The 24,849-nt window shown below is 48.9% G+C and overlaps 8 non-coding genes and 4 pseudogenes across 8 annotated transcripts; all 12 read left to right on the forward strand.

The window, feature by feature from the left end:
* Positions 1–1,549: 1,549 nt before the first annotated feature.
* LOC142253282 (U2 spliceosomal RNA) lies at positions 1,550–1,749 on the forward strand. Its single transcript, XR_012726587.1, has one exon. It is a non-coding gene; the product is annotated as a U2 spliceosomal RNA (small nuclear RNA).
* A 1,380-nt stretch (positions 1,750–3,129) lies between these two features.
* LOC142252539 (U2 spliceosomal RNA) lies at positions 3,130–3,320 on the forward strand. The gene has a single exon (XR_012725912.1). It is a non-coding gene; the product is annotated as a U2 spliceosomal RNA (small nuclear RNA).
* A 1,557-nt stretch (positions 3,321–4,877) lies between these two features.
* On the forward strand, positions 4,878–5,073 carry LOC142253535 (U2 spliceosomal RNA). Its single transcript, XR_012726787.1, has one exon. It is a non-coding gene; the product is annotated as a U2 spliceosomal RNA (small nuclear RNA).
* Positions 5,074–6,454: 1,381 nt separating this feature from the next.
* LOC142253595 (U2 spliceosomal RNA) lies at positions 6,455–6,544 on the forward strand (annotated as a pseudogene).
* Positions 6,545–11,987: 5,443 nt separating this feature from the next.
* On the forward strand, positions 11,988–12,190 carry LOC142253011 (U2 spliceosomal RNA; annotated as a pseudogene).
* A 1,376-nt stretch (positions 12,191–13,566) lies between these two features.
* LOC142252828 (U2 spliceosomal RNA) lies at positions 13,567–13,757 on the forward strand. The gene has a single exon (XR_012726194.1). It is a non-coding gene; the product is annotated as a U2 spliceosomal RNA (small nuclear RNA).
* Positions 13,758–15,137: 1,380 nt separating this feature from the next.
* Positions 15,138–15,328, forward strand: LOC142252830 (U2 spliceosomal RNA). The gene has a single exon (XR_012726196.1). It is a non-coding gene; the product is annotated as a U2 spliceosomal RNA (small nuclear RNA).
* Positions 15,329–16,707: 1,379 nt separating this feature from the next.
* Positions 16,708–16,898, forward strand: LOC142252540 (U2 spliceosomal RNA). Its single transcript, XR_012725913.1, has one exon. It is a non-coding gene; the product is annotated as a U2 spliceosomal RNA (small nuclear RNA).
* A 1,374-nt stretch (positions 16,899–18,272) lies between these two features.
* On the forward strand, positions 18,273–18,464 carry LOC142252955 (U2 spliceosomal RNA). The gene has a single exon (XR_012726315.1). It is a non-coding gene; the product is annotated as a U2 spliceosomal RNA (small nuclear RNA).
* Positions 18,465–19,846: 1,382 nt separating this feature from the next.
* Positions 19,847–20,037, forward strand: LOC142252541 (U2 spliceosomal RNA). The gene has a single exon (XR_012725914.1). It is a non-coding gene; the product is annotated as a U2 spliceosomal RNA (small nuclear RNA).
* A 1,586-nt stretch (positions 20,038–21,623) lies between these two features.
* LOC142253333 (U2 spliceosomal RNA) lies at positions 21,624–21,803 on the forward strand (annotated as a pseudogene).
* A 1,557-nt stretch (positions 21,804–23,360) lies between these two features.
* Positions 23,361–23,566, forward strand: LOC142253502 (U2 spliceosomal RNA; annotated as a pseudogene).
* Positions 23,567–24,849: the final 1,283 nt, after the last annotated feature.

The following is a 24,849-nucleotide window of genomic DNA, read 5'->3' on the forward strand; positions in this document are numbered from 1 at the left end:
GGGAGGTGGGCTAGTGGAAGGAGGGGGCAAGCTTTTTTTTTTCTCGGGTGGTAGGGGGATGATAGGAGAAGGGATGCGGGTGGTGAGATGGGTACAGAGGGCAGGGTTTGGGGCTGGGAAGGGAAGGGAAAAGATTAGGGTTTGGGGATGATGAAAGGGCTTTCTACGGGTAAGGATGGCAAAGGGTGGCAGTGACGGAAAGTCAGGCAACCTGTCCTGTCCGTCTTTTTGTATCATGAATTGAAAAGACTGCAAGGGGGAGGGGAGTTGCTTGCGCCCAAAAGGAGGAGTTATTCAGATTCATTGCAGTGGGCGGCGGCTGCAAAACGCACCATTCTTCTTGTTTTTGCTCTGCAAAGCAGCCTTTTCAAGGGTTGGCTTGGGTGACAAAATGTCTTGTGTAGGCGTGGGTTTGTCTCCCTCTCGCTCTCTCTCCCTAAGATGTGTCCGGCATAGGCCAGGGTGCCACTCGAGGCCCAAACCAATTCTGGTTATCGCTTCTCGGCCTTTTGGCTAAGATCAAGTGTAGTCCCTTCATTGGGTTTGCCTTGGTCTTGGCTGGGAGGGGCCCGGGCTTGCACACCCCCGTCCTCGGGGATTGTTGCGCCTTTTGGTGCTTACGTCCCCTTGTGGCTGGTGGTTCCTGGGCTCGGGAGGCGATCACCCAGGCACTGCGCTTTTGTGTGGTGGCCTGCTGGCCTTCGGGGCTACCTTGATTCTGAAAATTGCGGATGAAATCTCATCTGTTCTTATCGCTTCTCGGCCTTTTGGCTAAGATCATGTGTAGTGTTGTTCGAAGAGGTGGTTTAAGCTCCAGGCCATCTTAGTACAATGATACAATGCACACTGGAAGGTTGCGCTTGCTAGTACTCTGGGTGGATAGTATATTCATCTAGAGGAAAACATGGCCCTACCAGGATCAAGGCTATTAGACTGAGTAAGGGTGGGGGGCTATGGTACAACGTGCCCCAGGACTGACGACCCTGGAGTGAGTCTGAGCTTGCTGGCTTGGGACCCTGGCAAGCCTTGGGCTCTGTAGCACACCGTACCTTGCCTTTTCATACTTTTTGAGCATATTACCCTATCCCGGCCTTCTGGCTAGGAAGGGAAATTTTTATAATCCCGGTCGGAGGTCTGGTCAGCTTTGGGCTGAGAAACTAACACCCGGTTGGAGGTCCGGATCAGCTTCGGCGGAGAAACCAACACCCGGTTGGAGGTCTGGGTCAGCTTCGGCTGAGAAACCAACACCCGGTTGGAGGTCCGGTTAGCCTTGGGCTGAGAAACCAACACCGGTTGACGGTCCGGGCAGTTTCGGCTGCGAAACCAACAACTAGTAGCTCTCTACTCCACTTGGGTAAGATGCCTGGGTGGACGCTGGGAGCAACGACAAGGCTCAACCAGGCTTCGGCTTGGGGGTGCACCGAAGATCCCTGACCCTTGCTGTGGCCTTCTGGCTCGGAGGGACGGGGTTGATTTTTGGGGACCCTCTCCTCACGGTGGGGTCCACACGAATCCTAGCCTTTGCACTGTTTTTGGTGTGACTTCGGTCATGCATTTTTTGTGGTGCTCTGGAAAGCTTCATTAAATCAAAAAAAATCTGTTCTTATCAGTTTAATATCTGATACGTCCCCTATCTGGGGACCATATATTAAATGGATTTTTAGAACAGGGAGATGGAGAAAGAGCTTGCTCTGTCCACTCCACGCATTGACCTGGTATTGCAGTACCTCCAGGACCGGTGCACCCCTTCTTAACCCAGTTTCCAAAAGCAGAACTCAATCACCTGATTCATATTAGCCCGATTTAATGAATTGGAAGAAAGCATACGTCTTCATATGCACCTCAATACTTCCTCCTTTTGTTTTTTATCTTTCACACTTTTTACTTTCTTTATTCATCCAAATAGCAAACTCATCACCACTCAACCTGACCAACTCGACTATGTCCCGTGCTGCAGTATCTTGTTCTCTGTCTTATCTAGATCATTTGCAATTGAATGGAATAGATCCCTTTTGGACAAAGTGGATTCACCTGCTGCTGCAGTGACCACAGGTGTGATAAGATCTAGAATTGGCATCTGGTGCGATCTCTCCGCTTCCACTCCAAAGAAAGTTACCTGTTTATTCCTATCATGCATTGGTTTTTGGGGTTTTCTTTGAGCAATGATGATGTCTTGAGTGGGCTGTTGGCTCCCTCACCTGGAGGAAGAGTTTGCTTGCTCTTGGACATTCTAAAAGAGAGGTCATGATAGACATTTAGCTTCTGAACCCAATTGGGGACAGTCATGGGTGATGAATGTTTTGCAACCTGCTGCGCAGCCTGATACCGCAATATAAGGAACGTCAAATACTAAGAATGGGCGGCCTATGAAAGAATTACTACTTTCATTAAGTACACTTAAACGGCTAATTGGGAATAGACAAACTGTAAAAAGCCCTCTGAGAAAGCCCCCCTCTAACCTTTGTTAGTAAGCTTTTCTGTAGTCTGCCTGTTGATGTATTTTCCGTTTGAACAGTGCACAACATGAAGAGACGGAACACTGGCGGCTTGTCACAATGCCCCCCGCTGACATCACAATAGCGCTGCTGCCTAGAAAGCTAGCTGCGCAGCAGAAGTTTCTCTTTGGGTGGGAGGTGGGCTAGTGGAAGGAGGGGGCAAGCTTTTTTTTTTTTTTTTTTCTCGGGTGGTAGGGGGATGATAGGAGAAGGGATGCGGGTGGTGAGATGGGTACAGAGGGCAGGGTTTGGGGCTGGGAAGGGAAGGGAAAAGATTAGGGTTTGGGGATGATGAAAGGGCTTTCTACGGGTAAGGATGGCAAAGGGTGGCAGTGACGGAAAGTCAGGCAACCTGTCCTGTCCGTCTTTTTGTATCATGAATTGAAAAGACTGCAAGGGGGAGGGGAGTTGCTTGCGCCCAAAAGGAGGAGTTATTCAGATTCATTGCAGTGGGCGGCGGCTGCAAAACGCACCATTCTTCTTGTTTTTGCTCTGCAAAGCAGCCTTTTCAAGGGTTGGCTTGGGTGACAAAATGTCTTGTGTAGGCGTGGGTTTGTCTCCCTCTCGCTCTCTCTCCCTAAGATGTGTCCGGCATAGGCCAGGGTGCCACTCGAGGCCCAAACCAATTCTGGTTATCGCTTCTCGGCCTTTTGGCTAAGATCAAGTGTAGTATCTGTTCTTATCAGTTTAATATCTGATACGTCCCCTATCTGGGGACCATATATTAAATGGATTTTTAGAACAGGGAGATGGAAAAAGAGCTTGCTCTGTCCACTCCACGCATTGACCTGGTATTGCAGTACCTCCAGGACCGGTGCACCCCTTCTTAACCCAGTTTCCAAAAGCAGAACTCAATTCACCTGATTCATATTAGCCCGATTTAATGAATTGGAAGAAAGCATACGTCTTCATATGCACCTCAATACTTCCTCCTTTTGTTTTTTATCTTTCACACTTTTTACTTTCTTTATTCATCCAAATAGCAAACTCATCACCACTCAACCTGACCAACTCGACTATGTCCCGTGCTGCAGTATCTTGTTCTCTGTCTTATCTAGATCATTTGCAATTGAATGGAATAGATCCCTTTTGGACAAAGTGGATTCACCTGCTGCTGCAGTGACCACAGGTGTGATAAGATCTAGAATTGGCATCTGGTGCGATCTCTCCGCTTCCACTCCAAAGAAAGTTACCTGTTTATTCCTATCATGCATTGGTTTTTGGGGTTTTCTTTGAGCAATGATGATGTCTTGAGTGGGCTGTTGGCTCCCTCACCTGGAGGAAGAGTTTGCTTGCTCTTGGACATTCTAAAAGAGAGGTCATGATAGACATTTAGCTTCTGAACCCAATTGGGGACAGTCATGGGTGATGAATGTTTTGCAACCTGCTGCGCAGCCTGATACCGCAATATAAGGAACGTCAAATACTAAGAATGGGCGGCCTATGAAAGAATTACTACTTTCATTAAGTACACTTAAACGGCTAATTGGGAATAGACAAACTGTAAAAAGCCCTCTGAGAAAGCCCCCCTCTAACCTTTGTTAGTAAGCTTTTCTGTAGTCTGCCTGTTGATGTATTTTCCGTTTGAACAGTGCACAACATGAAGAGACGGAACACTGGCGGCTTGTCACAATGCCCCCCGCTGACATCACAATAGCGCTGCTGCCTAGAAAGCTAGCTGCGCAGCAGAAGTTTCTCTTTGGGTGGGAGGTGGGCTAGTGGAAGGAGGGGGCAAGCTTTTTTTTTTTTTTTTTTCTCGGGTGGTAGGGGGATGATAGGAGAAGGGATGCGGGTGGTGAGATGGGTACAGAGGGCAGGGTTTGGGGCTGGGAAGGGAAGGGAAAAGATTAGGGTTTGGGGATGATGAAAGGGCTTTCTACGGGTAAGGATGGCAAAGGGTGGCAGTGACGGAAAGTCAGGCAACCTGTCCTGTCCGTCTTTTTGTATCATGAATTGAAAAGACTGCAAGGGGGAGGGGAGTTGCTTGCGCCCAAAAGGAGGAGTTATTCAGATTCATTGCAGTGGGCGGCGGCTGCAAAACGCACCATTCTTCTTGTTTTTGCTCTGCAAAGCAGCCTTTTCAAGGGTTGGCTTGGGTGACAAAATGTCTTGTGTAGGCGTGGGTTTGTCTCCCTCTCGCTCTCTCTCCCTAAGATGTGTCCGGCATAGGCCAGGGTGCCACTCGAGGCCCAAACCAATTCTGGTTATCGCTTCTCGGCCTTTTGGCTAAGATCAAGTGTAGTTTGGGAGGGTACTACCTTGGTTGGTGCTGAAAGGTGCCAGGGTATTGCACAACTGCTGGCCTTGGGGGAGTGTGCATCGTAGGATGTCATAGCCCTCTTGTGACGGACAGTTACCTGGGCAACGAGAGGCGGTTACTTTATTATTTTCAAACTCATCCTTCAAAAAAAAAAAAAAAAAAAAATCTGTTCTTATCAGTTTAATATCTGATACGTCCCCTATCTGGGAACCATATATTAAATGGATTTTTAGAACAGGGAGATGGAAAAAGAGCTTGCTCTGTCCACTCCACGCATTGACCTGGTATTGCAGTACCTCCAGGACCGGTGCACCCCTTCTTAACCCAGTTTCCAAAAGCAGAACTCAATTCACCTGATTCATATTAGCCCGATTTAATGAATTGGAAGAAAGCATACGTTTTCTTATGCACCTCAATACTTCCTCCTTTTGTTTTTTATCTTTCACACTTTTTACTTTCTTTATTCATCCAAATAGCAAACTCATCACCACTCAACCTGACCAACTCGACTATGTCCCGTGCTGCAGTATCTTGTTCTCTGTCTTATCTAGATCATTTGCAATTGAATGGAATAGATCCCTTTTGGACAAAGTGGATTCACCTGCTGCTGCAGTGACCACAGGTGTGATAAGATCTAGAATTGGCATCTGGTGCGATCTCTCCGCTTCCACTCCAAAGAAAGTTACCTGTTTATTCCTATCATGCATTGGTTTTTGGGGTTTTCTTTGAGCAATGATGATGTCTTGAGTGGGCTGTTGGCTCCCTCACCTGGAGGAAGAGTTTGCTTGCTCTTGGACATTCTAAAAGAGAGGTCATGATAGACATTTAGCTTCTGAACCCAATTGGGGACAGTCATGGGTGATGAATGTTTTGCAACCTGCTGCGCAGCCTGATACCGCAATATAAGGAACGTCAAATACTAAGAATGGGCGGCCTATGAAAGAATTACTACTTTCATTAAGTACACTTAAACGGCTAATTGGGAATAGACAAACTGTAAAAAGCCCTCTGAGAAAGCCCCCCTCTAACCTTTGTTAGTAAGCTTTTCTGTAGTCTGCCTGTTGATGTATTTTCCGTTTGAACAGTGCACAACATGAAGAGACGGAACACTGGCGGCTTGTCACAATGCCCCCCGCTGACATCACAATAGCGCTGCTGCCTAGAAAGCTAGCTGCGCAGCAGAAGTTTCTCTTTGGGTGGGAGGTGGGCTAGTGGAAGGAGGGGGCAAGCTTTTTTTTTTTTTTTTTTCTCGGGTGGTAGGGGGATGATAGGAGAAGGGATGCGGGTGGTGAGATGGGTACAGAGGGCAGGGTTTGGGGCTGGGAAGGGAAGGGAAAAGATTAGGGTTTGGGGATGATGAAAGGGCTTTCTACGGGTAAGGATGGCAAAGGGTGGCAGTGACGGAAAGTCAGGCAACCTGTCCTGTCCGTCTTTTTGTATCATGAATTGAAAAGACTGCAAGGGGGAGGGGAGTTGCTTGCGCCCAAAAGGAGGAGTTATTCAGATTCATTGCAGTGGGCGGCGGCTGCAAAACGCACCATTCTTCTTGTTTTTGCTCTGCAAAGCAGCCTTTTCAAGGGTTGGCTTGGGTGACAAAATGTCTTGTGTAGGCGTGGGTTTGTCTCCCTCTCGCTCTCTCTCCCTAAGATGTGTCCGGCATAGGCCAGGGTGCCACTCGAGGCCCAAACCAATTCTGGTTATCGCTTCTCGGCCTTTTGGCTAAGATCAAGTGTAGTATCTGTTCTTATCAGAACAAACTGAGCTAGCTACACTTGACGAGATACGATCAGGGAGACGAGCTCCGAAGCCCAGCCGAGACCGGAAGAGGGAGATCGGACGGAAGAAGAGCTTGGCAGAAAGAAGCAAGAAGACGAAGCCTCGGAGAAGACTTGGGGAGACCAGAGGAACTTCGAGGAGGAACACAGCGGGAGAAGACACCCGGAGAAGAATCCAAGATCCAGCTCCGGGAACTCAAGCAGGAACCAGCCATGGCAAGCAAGCCAGAGAAGGCAGCCAAGAAGGCTCAGGACCCAGGGACCTCCGGGAAGGCTCATCCAGAGGCTTCTTCGGCCCAAGAGGCCCCTACCTCCGACGCCAGCCAGCCGGAGGGAGCCCGGACGCTGCCTGAAAAGGCTCCAACCCTGGAGCCTTGGATGCGGCAGACGGTCGCCCTGAAGCTAAAGGCGGTGGATGGTAGGTTGCCGGACATGTCCAGCGACGTGTTCTGCAAGAAGATGATTCTGGATCAGGGCTTCTCCAGGGCGGAAACCCTGAGTGTCCAGACCTTCATGACTGGCATTTTTCTGGTAACCTTTGCCACGGTGAATGCCTGCAGGAGATACTGGGAGGCGATGAACGCAGCGATGCCGGACTCCCCTTTTCATTCTTTTTTAGGATCCTGTCCTATACAGAGGGATGAAAAGAGGATCACGGTCTCCATGCAGAACCCGCACACCCCAGGAAGAGACATCTCCACGTTCCTGGGACGTCTCTGCACAGTGGTGAGGGAGCCATCCCACATCCTTAACGGCAACGGATTCTGGACGGGTAAGTGGTCAGTAACCGTTCGACTCTACAGGGAACCAGCATCCGAGGATGGTCTCCAGCACCTGCCCCCGACATTCTCTCTGGGAAACTCCTTTGGTCTCATCTACTACCCGGACATGCCACACAACTGCAGGAAATGTGGCGGGAAAGGGCATTCGATGAAGACCTGCAAGGAGGACGCCTGCAGGGTTTGCCGGGTGACGGGACACAGCTCCAAGGACTGCCCAAAGAAGAAGACTTGCAACCTATGTGGACAGGCGGACCACCTTTACAAGGACTGCCCACAGCGGGAGAAATCCTGGGCAAGGGTTGCCGCGGCGACCCAGTATCGGGTAGTCACAGCTTCGTCGACCAAGGCAGCTACGACCAAGGCCACAGAGGCCAAGGACAAGGCGGCCAAGAACCCGGAGACCGTGGCTCCAGCCGATGCCCCAGCAGCCACGGAGTCCAGGAAAAAGAAGGGTAAGAAAACTGTTGCCCCCTCCCTGGTCCCCCCCCCTGTCACCCCTGTCCAAACCCCTCCCCCCCCGGCCAACCCTACTGAGGATTCCACTACCTCCACCTCATTTCCCTACTCCTCAGTTGGTCTCCTCACCCCCCCCCCAAAGCCCACTCTCCCTCCCCAGACCATGAGAGCAGAGGGCCTCAGCACTCTTGCACTTTTCACCGAGGAGGATTTTCCAGCTCTTGTCTCCTCAGGTACAGGCCAAAGGAAAAGGAAGGTGGAAGATAGTCCTGTCGCAGAACCTTCCAAGCTGTTCATTGTGGACCCCAATCCACCCCAGGAAGAGGAGGATGGCCTCCTCCCAGAACCGGACGTGTTGGAGCAGATGGTGGAGTCCCTTGTGGCCGAAGAAGAAATGGAGGAGTCGGAAGCCACTGAGGCACCATCCCTGCTCGATCAGCTGGAAGAAGAGGGTCTGCTGGAGATACCCTTACCAGCAGGTGCCAAAGAGGAAGAACCGCCCGACCGGAGTGGTAACTAAGGCACACCGCCTGCTCTAACTTTCTCTTTCCTCCAATGACTGCTAACATTAACATCTTTTCCATTAATGTTAGGAGCATCAGAGACAAGTTCCGACGTCAGACAATTTTTGCGTTCCTTAACACTCAGTCTAGTGATGTATTTTTCCTGCAGGAATGCTCCCTTCCCTCCTCTAGGTCCTTCAACCATCTGGCCAGGGAGTGGACCCATGGCCCATCCTACTGGTCTGGCGAGGGCGACTGTAGGTCCGCGGGGGTCGCCGTGCTGATCAGGGGAAGCGCCTTCACATTGGACTCTGTTCAGGAAATCGTCTGCGGCAGGTTACTGCTCGTGGATGGCACCTGGGCGGGAGAACCTGTCAGGTTCATCAATGTGTATGCTTCTCCTGTGAAGAGCGATCGACTGGAGCTCCTCCAAGCCCTGCGCCCTCAGCTCGCTACCGCCAGGACGGTAGTGATGGCCGGGGATTTCAACTGCCCGATTGAGGAGGATGGACGCAGTTCTGGAACGGCTGCCAAGTTGGACGTCACATCCAAACTGCTCATTGAGATGGTGACCGAAGCCTCTCTTGTGGACGTTGTTGGCTCCATCGGACACGGATCTGTGAACTATTCATGGTGCCGATCCGATGGCTCGCTGCGTTCCAGGATTGACTTTGTGTTTACCTCTCGGGCGGTTGGGCGGAGTGGGCACGCGATGGTCCCCTGCTTCTTCTCTGACCACAGAGCCATTCACTTTCAAGGTGTGCTGGGCCATGGCTTCCCCATTGGCCCGGGCTCCTGGAAGCTGAACTGCTCTCTGCTGGAAAAGGGTGAGATTCTGGAGGAGCTTAGAGCTGCCTACTCCACGTGGCGGGCCTACAAGGCGGGCTTCCAGTCTGTTTCCGACTGGTGGGAATACGTTAAACTCGAGTTCCGTTTCTTCTTTCAGGCAAAGAGTCAACAACAGGCGTGTCTGAAGAGGAGGGACTTCAGGAGACTCCAGCGTGAGCTGCGTTCCCTGCAGGACCTTCTTCGATGCGGATGGGACGTGAGAGAGGAGCTGGAGGAGACTAAGAGGAGCCTGAAAAGGCACTTCGAGGAGGAGTCCGAGCGAATTGTCTTCCGTTCCAAAGTGGAGAACCTGGAGAAGGGTGAGAAATGTAACTCGTTCTTTTTCAGGAAACTCCACGCCGGTCACACGCCCATGAATGAACTACGAGACGAGAGTGGAAGCATGCGACGCGGGAAAGAGAACGTGATGAAGGTCGTCAGCGACTTCTACAGCGAACTCTACGCCCGCAAGACTACTGACCCCGAGGCCGCCGATAAGTTCCTGTCAGGTATCACTAACCATCTTGACCCTGCAGACGCGGCGGCCATGGATGTTCCTCTGACGGTGGACGAGCTGCTCTCGGCCGCCAAATCCTTTAGTTCTGGCAGGACACCGGGCAGTGACGGCCTCCCAGCAGAGCTCTATGTAGCGCTGGGAGACCTAATCTGTCCGGACCTGTTAGGGCTGTATGAGGAGATGGTGGTGGAGGGCAGAATGCCTCCATCTCTGAGGGAAGGAATGGTCACGATCCTGTACAAGCGTAAAGGAGAGAGGTGCGACCTGAAGAATTGGCGTCCCATCACCCTTCTGAACGTCGACTACAAGATCCTGGCCAAGACGATGGCAACGAGATTGAAGACTGTTATCGGACGGATCATCCACCCGGATCAGACCTGCGGCATCCCCGGACGTCGCATCGCAGACAGCCTGGCTCTCATGCGGGACACGGTCGAGTACATCAAAGCCCGCCGGGTGCACGCAGCCCTGATCTCGTTGGATCAGGAAAAGGCCTTCGACCGTGTTTCCCATGAGTTCCTGGGCAAAGCTCTGCACAGGTTAGGTTTGGGTAACATGTTTTGCTTGTATGTCCAACTAATGTATTTTGATATTCACAGCTCGGTGTTGGTAAACGGCTGGAAGACTGACCCCTTCCCGGTCCTCTCAGGGGTCAGACAAGGCTGTCCTCTGTCACCTCTTCTTTTTGTTTGTGTTATAGAACTCTTTGCAGAGGCTATCCGGCGGAATGGAGAGATCAGAGGGATCACCGCACCAGGACCAGAACGCTTCGAGGTCAAGTGCTCGCTCTACATGGACGACGTGACCGTCTTCTGCGCGGACCGGCGCTCAGTCGACACCCTCGTCCAGACCTGTGAGACCTTCGGACGGGCTTCGGGAGCCAAAGTCAACTGCGGGAAGTCGGAAGCCATGCTCTTCGGGGACTGGCAGCCGGCCTCTTCCGCCCCCTTCCCTTTCAGCATCCAGCCGGATTTCATCAAGGTTCTTGGAGTCTGGTTCGGGAAGGAAGGAGCAGCCCTCAAGTCCTGGGAGGAACGCTTGACCAAGATCACCCAACGGATCGGTCTGTGGAGCCTCAGACGCCTCACCTGTGAGGGCAAAGCACTGGTCCTGCGTAACGAGGTACTGCCCGTGCTGCAGTACACGGCCCAGGCCTGGCCCCCCCTTGCCACCGTGTGCAGGGCCATTACCGGGACGGTGTTTCGTTTTGTCTGGGGATCCAAGATGGACAGAGTAAAGCGGAGCATCATGTACAAGGATCCTCGCAAGGGTGGGAAGGGCGTACCCGATATCCCTACCCTCCTGCGATCCTCCTTCGTATGTGACTGCGTTCGCCGAACTCTGCGAGTCAAGAGAGGTTCCGCGGGTGGGTCCATGTCTCGCTTCTTCCTGCTCCCCCTTTGGAGACGGTTAGGCTGGGACAAGTGGGACAGCTCCTTCCCCTACAACTGGACGGCGCCATGGTTCTACGGAGACGTGGTTCGGTTTGTGAGGGAACACCAACTGGAGGGACTCAAGCCTGATTTGTGGAAGCCAAAGACTATCCACAAACTCATCAGAGCCAAGGACGAAATGGAGAACATTCCAGGACTTCATCACGACACACTGGAGACTGTTTGGACAAACGTGTCATCGGCTGGATTGACCAACGGGCACAAGGACTTGTCATGGATGGCGATACAGGGCGGACTGCCCGTCCGGTCATTCATGCATGCCCGGAACCTGTGCAAAACCCGGTACTGCCCAAGGTGCCCCTTCGTGGAGGAAACATCGCTGCACGCCTTTTGGGACTGCCGTTTCGCACAGCGCCTGTTGGTTGCCCTGGAGGATGACCTGAGGAACTCCGTCCCCAGAGGGAGCCTATCGTACCATTCCGTACTTTATGGACTCTTCCCTGGGACTCACACCGTTGGAGCCATCCAGGAGGCTTGGCGCCTTATGAACTGCTTTAAGGACGCTATTTGGGTCGCCAGGAACCGGCTCATCTTGAAGAGGGAGAGGATGTCTATCCAGGATTGCCGCAGGCTGATCCACAGCCTGCTCAGAGACTATTCCATCATGGACAGTCCGGACGACAGCGCCGAGGAGGAGGTTTAGACCTCTTCCATGCCCCCTCCCTCCTTTTCCCGTTATGTGCGTCTTTCAATAAAGCTTCGGGCCTGTGATTTCCCCACCCTATCCCCCTTTTCCCCTACCCCCATCCCCCAATCGCCGGTTCGTCGTTATTTATTGTCTAACTTTTTCTTTCAGCTTGAGTGTTATGGATAAGCATAGGAGCGTGATGTATAGTTTAGTGCGTCGTACTATATGGCTATGTAAGAAGGATTGTATATTTCTGTGTGTACGGGGCTGTGGCACTGTACACGGTTTGTTACCTTTTTGTGAGTAGTGCATGATAATAAAGATGCTGTTAAATCAAAATCTGTTCTTATCAGTTTAATATCTGATACGTCCCCTATCTGGGGACCATATATTAAATGGATTTTTAGAACAGGGAGATGGAAAAAGAGCTTGCTCTGTCCACTCCACGCATTGACCTGGTATTGCAGTACCTCCAGGACCGGTGCACCCCTTCTTAACCCAGTTTCCAAAAGCAGAACTCAATTCACCTGATTCATATTAGCCCGATTTAATGAATTGGAAGAAAGCATACGTCTTCATATGCACCTCAATACTTCCTCCTTTTGTTTTTTATCTTTCACACTTTTTACTTTCTTTATTCATCCAAATAGCAAACTCATCACCACTCAACCTGACCAACTCGACTATGTCCCGTGCTGCAGTATCTTGTTCTCTGTCTTATCTAGATCATTTGCAATTGAATGGAATAGATCCCTTTTGGACAAAGTGGATTCACCTGCTGCTGCAGTGACCACAGGTGTGATAAGATCTAGAATTGGCATCTGGTGCGATCTCTCCGCTTCCACTCCAAAGAAAGTTACCTGTTTATTCCTATCATGCATTGGTTTTTGGGGTTTTCTTTGAGCAATGATGATGTCTTGAGTGGGCTGTTGGCTCCCTCACCTGGAGGAAGAGTTTGCTTGCTCTTGGACATTCTAAAAGAGAGGTCATGATAGACATTTAGCTTCTGAACCCAATTGGGGACAGTCATGGGTGATGAATGTTTTGCAACCTGCTGCGCAGCCTGATACCGCAATATAAGGAACGTCAAATACTAAGAATGGGCGGCCTATGAAAGAATTACTACTTTCATTAAGTACACTTAAACGGCTAATTGGGAATAGACAAACTGTAAAAAGCCCTCTGAGAAAGCCCCCCTCTAACCTTTGTTAGTAAGCTTTTCTGTAGTCTGCCTGTTGATGTATTTTCCGTTTGAACAGTGCACAACATGAAGAGACGGAACACTGGCGGCTTGTCACAATGCCCCCCGCTGACATCACAATAGCGCTGCTGCCTAGAAAGCTAGCTGCGCAGCAGAAGTTTCTCTTTGGGTGGGAGGTGGGCTAGTGGAAGGAGGGGGCAAGCTTTTTTTTTTTTTTTTTTCTCGGGTGGTAGGGGGATGATAGGAGAAGGGATGCGGGTGGTGAGATGGGTACAGAGGGCAGGGTTTGGGGCTGGGAAGGGAAAAGATTAGGGTTTGGGGATGATGAAAGGGCTTTCTACGGGTAAGGATGGCAAAGGGTGGCAGTGACGGAAAGTCAGGCAACCTGTCCTGTCCGTCTTTTTGTATCATGAATTGAAAAGACTGCAAGGGGGAGGGGAGTTGCTTGCGCCCAAAAGGAGGAGTTATTCAGATTCATTGCAGTGGGCGGCGGCTGCAAAACGCACCATTCTTCTTGTTTTTGCTCTGCAAAGCAGCCTTTTCAAGGGTTGGCTTGGGTGACAAAATGTCTTGTGTAGGCGTGGGTTTGTCTCCCTCTCGCTCTCTCTCCCTAAGATGTGTCCGGCATAGGCCAGGGTGCCACTCGAGGCCCAAACCAATTCTGGTTATCGCTTCTCGGCCTTTTGGCTAAGATCAAGTGTAGTATCTGTTCTTATCAGTTTAATATCTGATACGTCCCCTATCTGGGGACCATATATTAAATGCATTTTTAGAACAGGGAGATGGAAAAAGAGCTTGCTCTGTCCACTCCACGCATTGACCTGGTATTGCAGTACCTCCAGGACCGGTGCACCCCTTCTTAACCCAGTTTCCAAAAGCAGAACTCAATTCACCTGATTCATATTAGCCCGATTTAATGAATTGGAAGAAAGCATACGTCTTCATATGCACCTCAATACTTCCTCCTTTTGTTTTTTATCTTTCACACTTTTTACTTTCTTTATTCATCCAAATAGCAAACTCATCACCACTCAACCTGACCAACTCGACTATGTCCCGTGCTGCAGTATCTTGTTCTCTGTCTTATCTAGATCATTTGCAATTGAATGGAATAGATCCCTTTTGGACAAAGTGGATTCACCTGCTGCTGCAGTGACCACAGGTGTGATAAGATCTAGAATTGGCATCTGGTGCGATCTCTCCGCTTCCACTCCAAAGAAAGTTACCTGTTTATTCCTATCATGCATTGGTTTTTGGGGTTTTCTTTGAGCAATGATGATGTCTTGAGTGGGCTGTTGGCTCCCTCACCTGGAGGAAGAGTTTGCTTGCTCTTGGACATTCTAAAAGAGAGGTCATGATAGACATTTAGCTTCTGAACCCAATTGGGGACAGTCATGGGTGATGAATGTTTTGCAACCTGCTGCGCAGCCTGATACCGCAATATAAGGAACGTCAAATACTAAGAATGGGCGGCCTATGAAAGAATTACTACTTTCATTAAGTACACTTAAACGGCTAATTGGGAATAGACAAACTGTAAAAAGCCCTCTGAGAAAGCCCCCCTCTAACCTTTGTTAGTAAGCTTTTCTGTAGTCTGCCTGTTGATGTATTTTCCGTTTGAACAGTGCACAACATGAAGAGACGGAACACTGGCGGCTTGTCACAATGCCCCCCGCTGACATCACAATAGCGCTGCTGCCTAGAAAGCTAGCTGCGCAGCAGAAGTTTCTCTTTGGGTGGGAGGTGGGCTAGTGGAAGGAGGGGGCAAGCTTTTTTTTTTTTTTTTTCTCGGGTGGTAGGGGGATGATAGGAGAAGGGATGCGGGTGGTGAGATGGGTACAGAGGGCAGGGTTTGGGGCTGGGAAGGGAAGGGAAAAGATTAGGGTTTGGGGATGATGAAAGGGCTTTCTACGGGTAAGGATGGCAAAGGGTGGCAGTGACGGAAAGTCAGGCAACCTGTCCTGTCCGTCTTTTTGTATCATGAATTGAAAAGACTGCAAGGGGGAGGGGAGTTGCTTGCGCCCAAAAGGAGGAGTTATTCAGATTCATTGCAGTGGGCGGCGGCTGCAAAACGCACCATTCTTCTTGTTTTTGCTCTGCAAAGCAGCCTTTTCAAGGGTTGGCTTGGGTGACAAAATGTCTTGTGTAGGCGTGGGTTTGTCTCCCTCTCGCTCTCTCTCCCTAAGATGTGTCCGGCATAGGCCAGGGTGCCACTCGAGGCCAAAACCAATTCTGGTTATCGCTTCTCGGCCTTTTGGCTAAGATCAAGTGTAGTATCTGTTCTTATCAGTTTAATATCTGATACGTCCCCTATCTGGGGACCATATATTAAATGCATTTTTAGAACAGGGAGATGGAAAAAGAGCTTGCTCTGTCCACTCCACGCATTGACCTGGTATTGCAGTACCTCCAGGACCGGTGCACCCCTTCTTAACCCAGTTTCCAAAAGCAGAACTCAATTCACCTGATTCATATTAGCCCGATTTAATGAATTGGAAGAAAGCATACGTCTTCATATGCACCTCAATACTTCCTCCTTTTGTTTTTTATCTTTCACACTTTTTACTTTCTTTATTCATCCAAATAGCAAACTCATCACCACTCAACCTGACCAACTCGACTATGTCCCGTGCTGCAGTATCTTGTTCTCTGTCTTATCTAGATCATTTGCAATTGAATGGAATAGATCCCTTTTGGACAAAGTGGATTCACCTGCTGCTGCAGTGACCACAGGTGTGATAAGATCTAGAATTGGCATCTGGTGCGATCTCTCCGCTTCCACTCCAAAGAAAGTTACCTGTTTATTCCTATCATGCATTGGTTTTTGGGGTTTTCTTTGAGCAATGATGATGTCTTGAGTGGGCTGTTGGCTCCCTCACCTGGAGGAAGAGTTTGCTTGCTCTTGGACATTCTAAAAGAGAGGTCATGATAGACATTTAGCTTCTGAACCCAATTGGGGACAGTCATGGGTGATGAATGTTTTGCAACCTGCTGCGCAGCCTGATACCGCAATATAAGGAACGTCAAATACTAAGAATGGGCGGCCTATGAAAGAATTACTACTTTCATTAAGTACACTTAAACGGCTAATTGGGAATAGACAAACTGTAAAAAGCCCTCTGAGAAAGCCCCCCTCTAACCTTTGTTAGTAAGCTTTTCTGTAGTCTGCCTGTTGATGTATTTTCCGTTTGAACAGTGCACAACATGAAGAGACGGAACACTGGCGGCTTGTCACAATGCCCCCCGCTGACATCACAATAGCGCTGCTGCCTAGAAAGCTAGCTGCGCAGCAGAAGTTTCTCTTTGGGTGGGAGGTGGGCTAGTGGAAGGAGGGGGCAAGCTTTTTTTTTTTTTTTTCTCGGGTGGTAGGGGGATGATAGGAGAAGGGATGCGGGTGGTGAGATGGGTACAGAGGGCAGGGTTTGGGGCTGGGAAGGGAAGGGAAAAGATTAGGGTTTGGGGATGATGAAAGGGCTTTCTACGGGTAAGGATGGCAAAGGGTGGCAGTGACGGAAAGTCAGGCAACCTGTCCTGTCCGTCTTTTTGTATCATGAATTGAAAAGACTGCAAGGGGGAGGGGAGTTGCTTGCGCCCAAAAGGAGGAGTTATTCAGATTCATTGCAGTGGGCGGCGGCTGCAAAACGCACCATTCTTCTTGTTTTTGCTCTGCAAAGCAGCCTTTTCAAGGGTTGGCTTGGGTGACAAAATGTCTTGTGTAGGCGTGGGTTTGTCTCCCTCTAGCTCTCTCTCCCTAAGATGTGTCCGGCATAGGCCAGGGTGCCACTCGAGGCCCAAACCAATTCTGGTTATCGCTTCTCGGCCTTTTGGCTAAGATCAAGTGTAGTATCTGTTCTTATCAGTTTAATATCTGATACGTCCCCTATCTGGGGACCATATATTAAATGGATTTTTAGAACAGGGAGATGGAAAAAGAGCTTGCTCTGTCCACTCCACGCATTGACCTGGTATTGCAGTACCTCCAGGACCGGTGCACCCCTTCTTAACCCAGTTTCCAAAAGCAGAACTCAATTCACCTGATTCATATTAGCCCGATTTAATGAATTGGAAGAAAGCATACGTCTTCATATGCACCTCAATACTTCCTCCTTTTGTTTTTTATCTTTCACACTTTTTACTTTCTTTATTCATCCAAATAGCAAACTCATCACCACTCAACCTGACCAACTCGACTATGTCCCGTGCTGCAGTATCTTGTTCTCTGTCTTATCTAGATCATTTGCAATTGAATGGAATAGATCCCTTTTGGACAAAGTGGATTCACCTGCTGCTGCAGTGACCACAGGTGTGATAAGATCTAGAATTGGCATCTGGTGCGATCTCTCCGCTTCCACTCCAAAGAAAGTTACCTGTTTATTCCTATCATGCATTGGTTTTTGGGGTTTTCTTTGAGCAATGATGATGTCTTGAGTGGGCTGTTGGCTCCCTCACCTGGAGGAAGAGTTTGCTTGCTCTTGGACATTCTAAAAGAGAGGTCATGATAGACATTTAGCTTCTGAACCCAATTGGGGACAGTCATGGGTGATGAATGTTTTGCAACCTGCTGCGCAGCCTGATACCGCAATATAAGGAACGTCAAATACTAAGAATGGGCGGCCTATGAAAGAATTACTACTTTCATTAAGTACACTTAAACGGCTAATTGGGAATAGACAAACTGTAAAAAGCCCTCTGAGAAAGCCCCCCTCTAACCTTTGTTAGTAAGCTTTTCTGTAGTCTGCCTGTTGATGTATTTTCCGTTTGAACAGTGCACAACATGAAGAGACGGAACACTGGCGGCTTGTCACAATGCCCCCCGCTGACATCACAATAGCGCTGCTGCCTAGAAAGCTAGCTGCGCAGCAGAAGTTTCTCTTTGGGTGGGAGGTGGGCTAGTGGAAGGAGGGGGCAAGCTTTTTTTTTTTCTCGGGTGGTAGGGGGATGATAGGAGAAGGGATGCGGGTGGTGAGATGGGTACAGAGGGCAGGGTTTGGGGCTGGGAAGGGAAGGGAAAAGATTAGGGTTTGGGGATGATGAAAGGGCTTTCTACGGGTAAGGATGGCAAAGGGTGGCAGTGACGGAAAGTCAGGCAACCTGTCCTGTCCGTCTTTTTGTATCATGAATTGAAAAGACTGCAAGGGGGAGGGGAGTTGCTTGCGCCCAAAAGGAGGAGTTATTCAGATTCATTGCAGTGGGCGGCGGCTGCAAAACGCACCATTCTTCTTGTTTTTGCTCTGCAAAGCAGCCTTTTCAAGGGTTGGCTTGGGTGACAAAATGTCTTGTGTAGGCGTGGGTTTGTCTCCCTCTCGCTCTCTCTCCCTAAGATGTGTCCGGCATAGGCCAGGGTGCCACTCGAGGCCCAAACCAATTCTGGTTATCGCTTCTCGAGCCTTTTGGTTAAGATCAAGTGTAGTATCTGTTCTTATCAGTTTAATATCTGATACGTCCCCTATCTGGGGACCATATATTAAATGGATTTTTAGAACAGGGAGATGGAAAAAGAGCTTGCTCTGTCCACTCCACGCATTGACCTGGTATTGCAGTACCTCCAGGACCGGTGCACCCCTTCTTAACCCAGTTTCCAAAAGCAGAACTCAATTCACCTGATTCATATTAGCCCGATTTAATGAATTGGAAGAAAGCATACGTCTTCATATGCACCTCAATACTTCCTCCTTTTGTTTTTTATCTTTCACACTTTTTACTTTCTTTATTCATCCAAATAGCAAACTCATCACCACTCAACCTGACCAACTCGACTATGTCCCGTGCTGCAGTATCTTGTTCTCTGTCTTATCTAGATCATTTGCAATTGAATGGAATAGATCCCTTTTGGACAAAGTGGATTCACCTGCTGCTGCAGTGACCACAGGTGTGATAAGATCTAGAATTGGCATCTGGTGCGATCTCTCCGCTTCCACTCCAAAGAAAGTTACCTGTTTATTCCTATCATGCATTGGTTTTTGGGGTTTTCTTTGAGCAATGATGATGTCTTGAGTGGGCTGTTGGCTCCCTCACCTGGAGGAAGAGTTTGCTTGCTCTTGGACATTCTAAAAGAGAGGTCATGATAGACATTTAGCTTCTGAACCCAATTGGGGACAGTCATGGGTGATGAATGTTTTGCAACCTGCTGCGCAGCCTGATACCGCAATATAAGGAACGTCAAATACTAAGAATGGGCGGCCTATGAAAGAATTACTACTTTCATTAAGTACACTTAAACGGCTAATTGGGAATAGACAAACTGTAAAAAGCCCTCTGAGAAAGCCCCCCTCTAACCTTTGTTAGTAAGCTTTTCTGTAGTCTGCCTGTTGATGTATTTTCCGTTTGAACAGTGCACAACATGAAGAGACGGAACACTGGCGGCTTGTCACAATGCCCCCCGCTGACATCACAATAGCGCTGCTGCCTAGAAAGCTAGCTGCGCAGCAGACGTTTCTCTTTGGGTGGGAGGGTGGGCTAGTGGAAGGAGGGGGCAAGCTTTTTTTTTTTTTTTTTTCTCGGGTGGTAGGGGGATGATAGGAGAAGGGATGCGGGTGGTGAGATGGGTACAGAGGGCAGGGTTTGGGGCTGGGAAGGGAAGGGAAAAGATTAGGGTTTGGGGATGATGAAAGGGCTTTCTACGGGTAAGGATGGCAAAGGGTGGCAGTGACGGAAAGTCAGGCAACCTGTCCTGTCCGTCTTTTTGTATCATGAATTGAAAAGACTGCAAGGGGGAGGGGAGTTGCTTGCGCCCAAAAGGAGGAGTTATTCAGATTCATTGCAGTGGGCGGCGGCTGCAAAACGCACCATTCTTCTTGTTTTTGCTCTGCAAAGCAGCCTTTTCAAGGGTTGGCTTGGGTGACAAAATGTCTTGTGTAGGCGTGGGTTTGTCTCCCTCTCGCTCTCTCTCCCTAAGATGTGTCCGGCATAGGCCAGGGTGCCACTCGAGGCCCAAACCAATTCTGGTTATCGCTTCTCGGCCTTTTGGCTAAGATCAAGTGTAGTATCTGTTCTTATCAGTTTAATATCTGATACGTCCCCTATCTGGGGACCATATATTAAATGGATTTTTAGAACAGGGAGATGGAAAAAGAGCTTGCTCTGTCCACTCCACGCATTGACCTGGTATTGCAGTACCTCCAGGACCGGTGCACCCCTTCTTAACCCAGTTTCCAAAAGCAGAACTCAATTCACCTGATTCATATTAGCCCGATTTAATGAATTGGAAGAAAGCATACGTCTTCATATGCACCTCAATACTTCCTCCTTTTGTTTTTTATCTTTCACACTTTTTACTTTCTTTATTCATCCAAATAGCAAACTCATCACCACTCAACCTGACCAACTCGACTATGTCCCGTGCTGCAGTATCTTGTTCTCTGTCTTATCTAGATCATTTGCAATTGAATGGAATAGATCCCTTTTGGACAAAGTGGATTCACCTGCTGCTGCAGTGACCACAGGTGTGATAAGATCTAGAATTGGCATCTGGTGCGATCTCTCCGCTTCCACTCCAAAGAAAGTTACCTGTTTATTCCTATCATGCATTGGTTTTTGGGGTTTTCTTTGAGCAATGATGATGTCTTGAGTGGGCTGTTGGCTCCCTCACCTGGAGGAAGAGTTTGCTTGCTCTTGGACATTCTAAAAGAGAGGTCATGATAGACATTTAGCTTCTGAACCCAATTGGGGACAGTCATGGGTGATGAATGTTTTGCAACCTGCTGCGCAGCCTGATACCGCAATATAAGGAACGTCAAATACTAAGAATGGGCGGCCTATGAAAGAATTACTACTTTCATTAAGTACACTTAAACGGCTAATTGGGAATAGACAAACTGTAAAAAGCCCTCTGAGAAAGCCCCCCTCTAACCTTTGTTAGTAAGCTTTTCTGTAGTCTGCCTGTTGATGTATTTTCCGTTTGAACAGTGCACAACATGAAGAGACGGAACACTGGCGGCTTGTCACAATGCCCCCCGCTGACATCACAATAGCGCTGCTGCCTAGAAAGCTAGCTGCGCAGCAGAAGTTTCTCTTTGGGTGGGAGGTGGGCTAGTGGAAGGAGGGGGCAAGCTTTTTTTTTTTTTTTTTTCTCGGGTGGTAGGGGGATGATAGGAGAAGGGATGCGGGTGGTGAGATGGGTACAGAGGGCAGGGTTTGGGGCTGGGAAGGGAAGGGAAAAGATTAGGGTTTGGGGATGATGAAAGGGCTTTCTACGGGTAAGGATGGCAAAGGGTGGCAGTGACGGAAAGTCAGGCAACCTGTCCTGTCCGTCTTTTTGTATCATGAATTGAAAAGACTGCAAGGGGGAGGGGAGTTGCTTGCGCCCAAAAGGAGGAGTTATTCAGATTCATTGCAGTGGGCGGCGGCTGCAAAACGCACCATTCTTCTTGTTTTTGCTCTGCAAAGCAGCCTTTTCAAGGGTTGGCTTGGGTGACAAAATGTCTTGTGTAGGCGTGGGTTTGTCTCCCTCTCGCTCTCTCTCCCTAAGATGTGTCCGGCATAGGCCAGGGTGCCACTCGAGGCCCAAACCAATTCTGGTTATCGCTTCTCGGCCTTTTGGCTAAGATCAAGTGTAGTCCCTTCATTGGGTTTGCCTTGGTCTTGGCTGGGAGGGGCCCGGGCTTGCACAACCGCCGGCCTCGGGGATTGTTGCGCCTTTTGGTGCTTACGTCCCCTTATGGCTGGTGGTTCCTGGGCTCGGGAGGCGATCACCTGCGGCACTGCGCTTTTGTGTGGTGGCCGATGACCGTTTTCTGAAATTTGCGGATGAAATCTGTTCTTATCAGTTTAATATCTGATACGTCCCCTATCTGGGGACCATATATTAAATGGATTTTTAGAACAGGGAGATGGAAAAAGAGCTTGCTCTGTCCACTCCACGCATTGACCTGGTATTGCAGTACCTCCAGGACCGGTGCACCCCTTCTTAACCCAGTTTCCAAAAGCAGAACTCAATTCACCTGATTCATATTAGCCCGATTTAATGAATTGGAAGAAAGCATACGTCTTCATATGCACCTCAATACTTCCTCCTTTTGTTTTTTATCTTTCACACTTTTTACTTTCTTTATTCATCCAAATAGCAAACTCATCACCACTCAACCTGACCAACTCGACTATGTCCCGTGCTGCAGTATCTTGTTCTCTGTCTTATCTAGATCATTTGCAATTGAATGGAATAGATCCCTTTTGGACAAAGTGGATTCACCTGCTGCTGCAGTGACCACAGGTGTGATAAGATCTAGAATTGGCATCTGGTGCGATCTCTCCGCTTCCACTCCAAAGAAAGTTACCTGTTTATTCCTATCATGCATTGGTTTTTGGGGTTTTCTTTGAGCAATGATGATGTCTTGAGTGGGCTGTTGGCTCCCTCACCTGGAGGAAGAGTTTGCTTGCTCTTGGACATTCTAAAAGAGAGGTCATGATAGACATTTAGCTTCTGAACCCAATTGGGGACAGTCATGGGTGATGAATGTTTTGCAACCTGCTGCGCAGTCTGATACCGCAATATAAGGAACGTCAAATACTAAGAATGGGCGGCCTATGAAAGAATTACTACTTTCATTAAGTACACTTAAACGGCTAATTGGGAATAGACAAACTGTAAAAAGCCCTCTGAGAAAGCCCCCCTCTAACCTTTGTTAGTAAGCTTTTCTGTAGTCTGCCTGTTGATGTATTTTCCGTTTGAACAGTGCACAACATGAAGAGACGGAACACTGGCGGCTTGTCACAATGCCCCCCGCTGACATCACAATAGCGCTGCTGCCTAGAAAGCTAGCTGCGCAGCAGAAGTTTCTCTTTGGGTGGGAGGTGGGCTAGTGGAAGGAGGGGGCAAGCTTTTTTTTTTTTTTTTTTCTCGGGTGGTAGGGGGATGATAGGAGAAGGGATGCGGGTGGTGAGATGGGTACAGAGGGCAGGGTTTGGGGCTGGGAAGGGAAGGGAAAAGATTAGGGTTTGGGGATGATGAAAGGGCTTTCTACGGGTAAGGATGGCAAAGGGTGGCAGTGACGGAAAGTCAGGCAACCTGTCCTGTCCGTCTTTTTGTATCATGAATTGAAAAGACTGCAAGGGGGAGGGGAGTTGCTTGCGCCCAAAAGGAGGAGTTATTCAGATTCATTGCAGTGGGCGGCGGCTGCAAAACGCACCATTCTTCTTGTTTTTGCTCTGCAAAGCAGCCTTTTCAAGGGTTGGCTTGGGTGACAAAATGTCTTGTGTAGGCGTGGGTTTGTCTCCCTCTCGCTCTCTCTCCCTAAGATGTGTCCGGCATAGGCCAGGGTGCCACTCGAGGCCCAAACCAATTCTGGTTATCGCTTCTCGGCCTTTTGGCTAAGATCAAGTGTAGTTTGGGAGGGTACTACCTTGGTTGGTGCTGAAAGGTGCCAGGGTATTGCACAACTGCTGGCCTTGGGGGAGTGTGCATCGTAGGATGTCATAGCCCTCTTGTGACGGACAGTTACCTGGGCAACGAGAGGCGGTCACTTTATTATTTTCAAACTCATCCTTCAAAAAAAAATAAAAAAAAAAAAAAAAAAAAATCTGTTCTTATCAGTTTAATATCTGATACGTCCCCTATCTGGGGACCATATATTAAATGGATTTTTAGAACAGGGAGATGGAAAAAGAGCTTGCTCTGTCCACTCCACGCATTGACCTGGTATTGCAGTACCTCCAGGACCGGTGCACCCCTTCTTAACCCAGTTTCCAAAAGCAGAACTCAATTCACCTGATTCATATTAGCCCGATTTAATGAATTGGAAGAAAGCATACGTCTTCATATGCACCTCAATACTTCCTCCTTTTGTTTTTTATCTTTCACACTTTTTACTTTCTTTATTCATCCAAATAGCAAACTCATCACCACTCAACCTGACCAACTCGACTATGTCCTGTGCTGCAGTATCTTGTTCTCTGTCTTATCTAGATCATTTGCAATTGAATGGAATAGATCCCTTTTGGACAAAGTGGATTCACCTGCTGCTGCAGTGACCACAGGTGTGATAAGATCTAGAATTGGCATCTGGTGCGATCTCTCCGCTTCCACTCCAAAGAAAGTTACCTGTTTATTCCTATCATGCATTGGTTTTTGGGGTTTTCTTTGAGCAATGATGATGTCTTGAGTGGGCTGTTGGCTCCCTCACCTGGAGGAAGAGTTTGCTTGCTCTTGGACATTCTAAAAGAGTGGTCATGATAGACATTTAGCTTCTGAACCCAATTGGGGACAGTCATGGGTGATGAATGTTTTGCAACCTGCTGCGCAGCCTGATACCGCAATATAAGGAACGTCAAATACTAAAAATGGGCGGCCTATGAAAGAATTACTACTTTCATTAAGTACACTTAAACGGCTAATTGGGAATAGACAAACTGTAAAAAGCCCTCTGAGAAAGCCCCCCTCTAACCTTTGTTAGTAAGCTTTTCTGTAGTCTGCCTGTTGATGTATTTTCCGTTTGAACAGTGCACAACATGAAGAGACGGAACACTGGCGGCTTGTCACAATGCCCCCCGCTGACATCACAATAGCGCTGCTGCCTAGAAAGCTAGCTGCGCAGCAGAAGTTTCTCTTTGGGTGGGAGGTGGGCTAGTGGAAGGAGGGGGCAAGCTTTTTTTTTCTCGGGTGGTAGGGGGATGATAGGAGAAGGGATGCGGGTGGTGAGATGGGTACAGAGGGCAGGGTTTGGGGCTGGGAAGGGAAGGGAAAAGATTAGGGTTTGGGGATGATGAAAGGGCTTTCTACGGGTAAGGATGGCAAAGGGTGGCAGTGACGGAAAGTCAGGCAACCTGTCCTGTCCGTCTTTTTGTATCATGAATTGAAAAGACTGCAAGGGGGAGGGGAGTTGTTTGCGCCCAAAAGGAGGAGTTATTCAGATTCATTGCAGTGGGCGGCGGCTGCAAAACGCACCATTCTTCTTGTTTTTGCTCTGCAAAGCAGCCTTTTCAAGGGTTGGCTTGGGTGACAAAATGTCTTGTGTAG

Source organism: Anomaloglossus baeobatrachus, chromosome 9 (genome assembly GCF_048569485.1).
Source record: "Anomaloglossus baeobatrachus isolate aAnoBae1 chromosome 9, aAnoBae1.hap1, whole genome shotgun sequence".
NCBI classification, from domain to species: Eukaryota; Metazoa; Chordata; class Amphibia; order Anura; family Aromobatidae; genus Anomaloglossus; species Anomaloglossus baeobatrachus.